The following is a 9,401-nucleotide window of genomic DNA, read 5'->3' on the forward strand; positions in this document are numbered from 1 at the left end:
CGTCAAGCGTTAGACTAAACTCTAGTGGTAATGATACTAGGTTTCGTCAAGGGATAATTGTTTTAAGAGTAACGAAGTGCTGTCCGAGTGCCGACTCACCACCTTTCAAGTGAGTGCATAGTCCCTTTCATCTTACACATAGATATGAAGTATTGTATATAAACTACATGTTATGTGTGCATATTATCTGAATACTTGCTGTCTATGCTGGTTGAACGTTTTATACATGTTTTAAAGGACTTAAACTGTATACGTATCTTATATATACGAAAATGTTGGGTATGAGATGGGTAGATGAATGATGAGAGATAGAAGATGACGTGAGTATACATTGGCAGCTATAGACTTAGTGCCTATGGGACAAACACCGGTAGCTATGGACTTAGTACCTTTTAGACGTTGGTAGCTATGGATTTAGTACCTGTTGGGAATTGGTAGCTATGGACTTAGTACCTATTAGTTAGACGCTGGTAGCTAAGGATTTAGTACCTGTAGGAATTGGTAGCTATGGACTTAGTACCTGTTGAACATTGGTAGCTATGGACTTAGTACCTATTAGATAAAGACTGGTAGCTATGGATTTAGTACCCGATGAATAGACTATAGCAGCTATGGAATTAGTGCTTTATGAACGAACATTGGCAGCTATGGATTTAGTGCCAGTCCCATAACCCTGGAAGTAAGGGACTTCGGAATAAACGAATGCAGGATAGACGACTCTTAGGTTAAATCCTTAAGAGTAAAGAAGATAACGAGGATGGGTAATGGGGTTAATTGTTTGATGATTAAACATAACAATTATATTATTGTGGGTTGAAAACCCTATGTACTCACCAGGTTTCCCAACCTGACCCACTCAGTTTATGTATATTACAGGTGACGAAGTGAAGTGACATTACACTGAGAGATTTAAAGAGATGTAGATCACTAGTGTAAATCATTGTAAGTTCTGTTTATGCTTATGTTTCGGTATTAACGATGACATCCCAAACGTTTTAAAATGAAATAAATACGTTTCCTCGAAAATGTTTTAATAACGTATTTACCATGTTTTTCTGGGAACACATTCCGCAACCTTTTTATAAAACGAAGTACTCTGATTTTCATAAAGCATAAACAAAATCGGTCTTTTCTGGCCGTGATTTTGGGGATGTCACATAAAGTCGTGAGGGCAGCAGATCCCATAAGAACTCTGCAGTTAAGCGTGCTCGGGCGGGAGTAGTATCAGGATGGGTGACCCCCTGGGAAGTCCTCGTGTCGAGTGGCCCAAAGCGGACAATATTGTGATACGTGCCAAAGGGGGGATGTTACAAATGGTATCAGAGCCAGGGCACGGGTCGATGTGTTCGACGGGGACGTCGAACCCTATAATGGGGGGTGAAAGTGGGTTAGATCTGATCCCACATCGGCTTGGAAGGAGAACAAAACATCTCCATATAAAGGGTGTGGATACCTTCCCTATCACAACACGTTTTAAAGCCGTGAGGGCAGCAGATCCCATAAGAACTCTGCAGTTAAGCGTGCTCGGGCGGGAGTAGTACCAGGATGGGTGACCCCTTGGGAAGTCCTCGTGTCGAGTGGCCCAAAGTGGACAATATTGTGATACGTGCCAGAGGGAGGATGTTAAACGAAATTTAGAAAAATTTGACTTTTAGTAAAATATTGAACAAAAGAGAAAAATGGTAATTAATGAGAACTTAGAAGATTTATGAAGTAGCAACTTCATGAAAATGACCAAAATGAGTTTAAGTCACTAAGATGAGATTAGATGAGTAAGTTCAAGAAAAATAATGCATAACAAGATGCATTTTTTGGTCAAAAGGGTAAAATGGGTGTTTAATGATTTTTGGGACAAGTTTGTGACTTAATAGATTAAGATCCGTATAAATTCAATGATAATGAATTAACAGAGTTGTAGAGTACATTTCTACCTTCTCGTGGATATAAAGATCATAGAAAAAGAGTTAGAAACATAGAAGATATGAAGGTTAAAAGCTTGGAAGAAAATGTCCCCAGATTTGCAATAGAGTTTGCAATGTACTTTACTGATTCCCAGTTACCATGGTGCGGTATGTAGCTCACCACAACATGTTAAGTGGAGAAATAGGTGCAGACGTAGTTCTTCTTCTTAACCGAGAAAGGTCAATGTACTTTGTCCCACAGTAAGATGTATAGCCACCATGACTTGGTGGCCAAAGTAGGATGTCGTTGAGAAAGACCACCACGGCTTGGCAAGTAGAATGCCATGGTGTGGCAAGCAAGTAGCTGCGAATGACCACGGGTCAACTAGTCACCATAGCATGGTAGAAATCCCACCGCGACGCGTTGTCGTAGAGATTAAACCCATTAATCAATATTTATGCTCGTCAAACCACTCCCCATTCCTTAAGAAGCTTGTTAATTGATGTTATTCGTAGTGTTTAAAAGCTTTGAACAAACTTTATGCAGGATTTCAAATGTGAAATGTATATATGTGGAGTTAGGGTACGAAACACTAACTAGTGATTATGTGAAGTTGGGTGAATATTTATATATGGGATGCATGGTTCATTGTTTGGATTGGATTAAGAGATAGAGAGTGAATTGTTAGAATTATGATCCATCAAGTAGTTATTATAACATAAAGAGTCGCTAACCTCTTAATATTCTAATACAAGTATTAAGATGATTGTACATATGTATGAATATGCCTAAGAGCAAAGGAGATGGATATAGTTGCATCAATGACACAATTAAAGAAAGTGAGACAGTTAGTCTTCAATAACTGTTAAGGTAAGTTAATACTCTCACTCTCTCTATGTTGTTACATATATATATATAGACACACACACACACACACACACACATATATATATATATATATATATATATATATATATATATATATATATATATATGTTGGTATCTAAAAATCATGTATCTGAGCAAGTGTGCATAACCAAAGTGTGTAGAGATACATAGAGAAAGAACAAAAGTATTATGACTAATACCCTTGAGAATAGATAAAGAAAGAACAAGATTATATGCATTATAATCCTATGTATAAGTAGATGTTGGGAAAAGGTATTTGTGGATACCTAAGAGATTGTTTATAGAGATAGAGAATGATTACATTTAGTATAATCATAAATGTATGTAAGTATGTCTCGAAACTATTGGTATTATATAGGTTACCTATGCTTTACTAGACATAGATGGAGATTAAGTACTTAATGAGTTAAGTACTAGATAAGAAGTTGAAGATCGCTTAATGAGATAATTGTTTGATCTATATGATCAAGAATCACTATAGACTGATATTGCTAATAACATATGATCCTATAGGGTCACAGCTTTATCAAGTTGGCACATATTGAAGATTTATTTTTAATATGATTATTAATAAATAAATTCAACTCTTGTAATTAATTAGGGAATAATTATTATTTATAGAAATAATATTTAAGAGAGAAAACCAACTATTAATTCATAATGAATTATTTTTATGTTGTGTACATATTTTTGGACATTTAGTAGTCTATTTATATAAGGCTAGTCATATAAATATAGCATGTACATACTTGTATATATTTTTTTAGTAGAAGACTACCATACTTTGACAATTTGATGGTGAAAGTCGTAGGTATTCATGGGAAAGATGAAGTTGCTTGTAAAGCTACCACTTACACACCCAAAACTTCTTCCATCAGCCCATGTTTTCGTTAAATGATGGATGGTTCTTACAACATGCATGCAAGTATAAATTAAGAGGCTAACTAGCTTATTTAGTTTCTTGAACTCTTTCTAGTAAAAAATCTCTCTATTTTTCTTTGTAAGAACCGTAGGTTCTTCATCATTTCTCCTTCTTTTTTTCACTTTTGAAGTTAATGAAAATTTTGTGCTTAGAAATACTTCTCCTTTAGTGCTTAATTGTGTTAAGAACGTAAGGCTTAAGGAGTACTTCATACAAGATGGGAACTAATTCCAATGTCTTACCCTTGATGATGGATACATTATAGAGAATATCAAGCTTCTTGTTCTTTGCTATATTCATCAAGTCCCCGAAACCAAGTGGGATCAAAGTCTTCAAAGGTTGTAGTTATTAACATCCTATGGTTTTCATAATCTTATAGTTCATGTATTTGGATCCTCTTGGTGGTTTTCTTAAATTGATCATAAAAAATAAACTAGTTATTTTTAGTCTTCTGTTTGTCGTTTTTAATATTGTTTTGTAAAAAAGATCGTTCTTAGCTTCTCAAAACCTATCAGTTGTATAAGTTGTATAAGAGTCAGGTTATACATGTTTAAAAAGATTTATTTATGTGTTTTTTTTAATATTTGGTTATGAAAAATATGCTTGTTATTTCTTTTGGCAAAAAAATCACCAAATATATTTTCTTTGGCAACTTGTTGTTTTTTATAATTGTTATTTTTATGCAAATAAAATTTCATGTATTTGGTTGTATATAGTTTCCGTAAAAAAACAAAGTGTTTATTAGTATATTTCATATATATATATATATATATATATATATATATATATATATATATATATATATATATATATATTTTGTATTTAAAAAAGTCATTTGGACCATTATGTTGTGTTGGTTGAATATTTATTTATTCATAATATGTTATAAATAAACAAATATTTTTTTCATTAGTTTATTTTGTATGTAATAAATTAGTTAGACTAATTGTATTCTCTTTTCCAAATGTAATAAGTTGAAGAAATGACCATTTTGAATAAGACATAACAACTTGAGACTATAATCTCATCATTAAGCTTCTACTCTTGGTTTTGGGCTTAATTGTAGTCTTAATGGTTTAAGTGTGACAACCTCACAACACATGGAGCATTGATGTCCTCTAGAGATGTCCTTTATGTCCTTTAGGAGTGTCCTAATAATTCTTTTGTTGGCTCACAAGTATTACTACTAGTTATGACTTGGTTTATACATATTTTTTAGGAATGTTTGTGTTGTTATATGTTATATTTTATGCATGAAAATGATTTTTATATGTCAAATAACATTTAGGCATAAAATAACATCACTTGGAGTTTGAAAAATAAATATTTAACGATAACATAAGATGTTTATACATGAGTTTTTTTTTTATTAAAGCGTTTTAAATAGTTTAAAATTGAGTTTTTATTAAAAATAGTTTTTATTGTAAAACTTTTAATAACTAACTATAAAATATTTAAAATGATTTGAAATGTGTTTAAGTTAATCTAAAATCTATGTCTTTTATAATAAATAATAGTTATATTAATAATGACTAAAAATCGGTTTATAGCGTTATAACGTCAAACAATAATAACAATTATTATTTTTATGTCAAAATATAATATATGATATTAGTTTTTAAAACTTAATGCAACATGTTGATATTATGTTTTATACATGCTAAATGAAAGTTAAAAAGTAATTATCATCACCTACGTTTTGGTTTTTCAAAATATGATTTTTTTATCATAACATGTATAAAATTAGTTTATAAAATAAAATGAGTTTTTATTCTTCAAATTCATTAAGTCATTAGACTTTAATTATTAATACGATATTTAAAATTATGATTTTAGAACTCATCCAAAACTCCAAGTATTAAGTATAAAATAGAATTTTATTAGAAGACTATCATCGATTCTTAAAGTGCTCTACGACTAAACAATAAATATAAGATATTAGTTTCTAATTGATCGCGGTTAACAATTTATAAAATGAAGTTTTATTAAAATCTAAAGAACCTTATACAAGTGATATGATTTTTACAAAAGATATCTAAATTGTTGGACACATACAATATTTATGACACCATATTTTTATAACTATATTTGTAAAACATATATAAAACAATTTTCTTGAAGGTGCAAGTTAATGTCATCCTTTTAAAGAACACTCATGCATCGTTTGTACGGTCTTGGTGGCACAGGGTCACCTGGTCATTAGGATTTTGTCTTATGATGTTCGAGGTGGTTTTGTACTTTCTAGTTCCAGATGGCCCACATAGTCACTAGTTAGTTACAATTCTACAAGTTGTTTCAAATAGAAAGACTTGATCGGGAATCATGTGTGATAAAGGTCACATAAGACTAAGAGACCTAAGGTATATATATGAGATCAAACATGAAAAGTTAAAACAATAGTTGTTTAGGATGTCATTATCTAGGTATTACATATTTTAAACAATTAGTAATCACTATTCACTACCTACCGAGTTAGATTAAGTGGATGGGATAAAGGTCACCTAACCATTTACTTGTTTCGTTAGTTGGATCCTAGACTTTAATAAATTAATGCTTTAGAAACAATTAAAAGGTATTAGTTTTTTAAAGACTTAATATTGGAAATACTAAATAAAAATTTTTTAAACTATGTATATGACTAATAATACTATGTCTTGTACAACAAATCTCTTGTTGAGTTTTCAATAGATAATAACATTTGATCCTTATAATTTATATAACTGATATTATGCCTTGAGTTTTTCCCTCAAAGATAAAAAGAAATTATATAAACTGAAAGATCTCATTCCTAATTGTCACAACTGAGAGATTTCCTGTCAAACAATCGTCGATAGAGTTTACCATAGACAAATGGAAGCAATAGAGTATTTTATATTACGGAAAGTACGATCAGATATGTTTTTTATAAGAAGAAAAATGTTAATATGGTCAAAAATAAGTAATCAAAAAGTCATACCGCAATTAATAATGGTTAGTGTATTTGGAAAATACACAGTAATGTGATCCCAAGGTTAAAAAATTTGTAAGAAACCGACTCCGATTGGAGGTGTTATGATTTTATGAAAACTAAAAATCAATTGTATAACCAACTAACGTTAAAATGGTGTAAATAAATTGGTTAAGTTTTGACTAAAGTTGTTAAAAGCAAAATCATATTACTCCGAGAGATAAGAACATTAAGATGAAAAATATCAAAAGCGGAGTCTGTATAAAGAAGATACGATTTTTGGATAAACATAAAATACAGGTTAAAAATTTAAGTTGAAATTTGACAACGAAACCTTAAGGAAAGTTATGGTACTGAAGGATAGCTACACAAATATATAAAGAGGGTAAGAAACAAGGTTAATATAAGGAATATATGAATTTTTATAGAAAATTGAAAGAGGCGTGCGAAGTCCACGCCATGCACGACACACATATCTAACACCACGATTCGTGAAGATTTGAGAGATGCGGACCACCAGAAGTATGAAACATGGCATGTTTCGGTTGGAACCACGAATCGTGTACATGAAGCGCACACGGTTCGCCGCATGCATAAACTTTATAAATAGAGGCTTTAACTTCCCAAATTCCACACCTCAAAAATTTATTCTCTTTTTCTCTTAAAAGTTAGTTTTGACATTCTATCACCCTTCTGATAGTGCAAAGCTTCGGATGTGGTAGCCAGAGTCTTTACGATCACGTTACTAGGGTGAGTTTTATGACCCCACTTTTATGGTTTTAAAAGAATTTTTTTTTGGGGGGCGCGGGGGGGGGGGGGGGGGGGGGGGGGGGGTGGCGGGGGAGGGGAATATATGCTTATCAAACTGCTTTATCAAAATATATTTGTAGTTTATATATGTAACATGAAACGATAGGATAATATGATGGTAGAAGCTCTGCCTAGTCTTAAGCAATGATATTATGCCTAATCGTTATACCGCCCGATTTCCAAGGATAACTTAGTACCTAGAAGTAATGTTGACCAAATCTTAGGATAGACATTATACATAGTCATTACTATGCTCTACTATCATGTTATCCAGATAATACAATAAAAGAAAATATATACAAGATAAGATATGGAATATTCACTCATTATAATTATCTTTTATATATATATATATATATATATATATATATATATATATATATAAAGTGATAATTATGGAAGAAAACGTAATCATAGATAATGTACTTAACTATATCTTAACCTATCAAAGAATATCTATGAAATATAATTATTATATATAGGGTTAAATATATATATAATTATCAAAAGAAAATGGTGTCAAAGAAAGTCTAAGTAAGGAAAAGATAACACGATAATCATACTTACGATTAAGTAAACACACGTTTGTGAGCTATTATTAGTATTATCATATAGCCTGATTAAATTCGGCTAAACCTGAACCTATAATCGTTAATCTTGTTAGAGCCATAATGATATGTATAGATCTATATGTGACTGACACCCCCACGTGCGATTGCTAGTTACAATCCCGACAAGAAAACTTTCTTAAGTATAAAAGTGATTATTTCACGTCCGAAGAAGCGTCGTGTAGGGTATTTATCAATCCACTACGTTGATTATAGGGGCTCATGGTAATGTTGTTTCGGAAAATCTCAATTTAAAATTGCCTAGAGGGATGCTTTTTAGTAGTTGTTTAATTCGATTAAAAAAATTCAATAAACAATTAAAAAATTTTAGGATAGGTATTATATCCTAAAAGAAAGAAAGATCTTTAAAGAAATTAAAGTTTATAAATTAGGATAGATAACACTTCTTAAGGATAAGAAACGATTATTAGATCTGGAAATCCTAGGAATTAAGGAACTTATTCATAAACAAAGATACTAAAAGTTTTCAAAGTATTTTATCGATGTATATAAAACCTGTGAACTCACCAACATCAAGTTGACGTTTTCAAATATCGCATGTGTTCCTAGGATGAAGAGAAGTTCGGCGCAAGGAAAAGAAAGATACATGAAGATAGATAGGTTTTAGTCAATGTAATTGATATTATCAATGAAAAATAAATTAATGTTCTAAGATTGTGTTGCAGGTCAACGCTCAGTGTTTCTGTCATTGGCTGGGGTTTTAGAGATTGATATTAGAGCCGAAGCTTATAGCGAATTAGTACTTCTTTTGGAAATTACTACTATAGCCTAGGAAATATACTCCGTAAGGTTTATCCTCAAACCTATAAAGTAGTATTATAAATTACATTGCTGATAGACTACTTACATGAGAGGTGACTAGTTTGAACTGTCGCTTGGGTTGCTGGATTCCAAAACGACTATATGCTAAAATGGTACTGCCCTCCGACACTTCTCTTCTGGTTGATCCTTATTTGATATCCTAGAAGTACAAAACAATAATAATCTCCAATCCACAACAAGTAAGTATACAAATCAAGAACGCAAACTATGAAAGTTAATTATCTAGGCTAATTTAGTGTGTAAAGGTTGGGTCACAACTAAACGTAGCCTGATCACCTATGTTTAGTCTTGGCTGAACCGAAGAACCATCTGAATATAGACTCGGTAATTTATAAAATAGAAACCACACACATATATAAATCAAAATAAAAGAGTTTAAGCATACATAAGTGTAATAAAAAATATCATGTAAAACCCATAAAAAAGTATCAAAATACAAACAAATCATCACTCATCACTA

The 9,401-nt window shown here is 31.5% G+C and overlaps 1 pseudogene; it reads left to right on the top strand.

The window, feature by feature from the left end:
- The first annotated feature begins 1,464 nt into the window (after positions 1-1,464).
- On the top strand, positions 1,465-1,582 carry LOC111906817 (5S ribosomal RNA; annotated as a pseudogene).
- Positions 1,583-9,401: the final 7,819 nt, after the last annotated feature.

The sequence above is a fragment of the Lactuca sativa genome, chromosome 4, assembly GCF_002870075.4.
Source record: "Lactuca sativa cultivar Salinas chromosome 4, Lsat_Salinas_v11, whole genome shotgun sequence".
In the NCBI taxonomy this organism is placed as follows: Eukaryota; Viridiplantae; Streptophyta; class Magnoliopsida; order Asterales; family Asteraceae; genus Lactuca; species Lactuca sativa.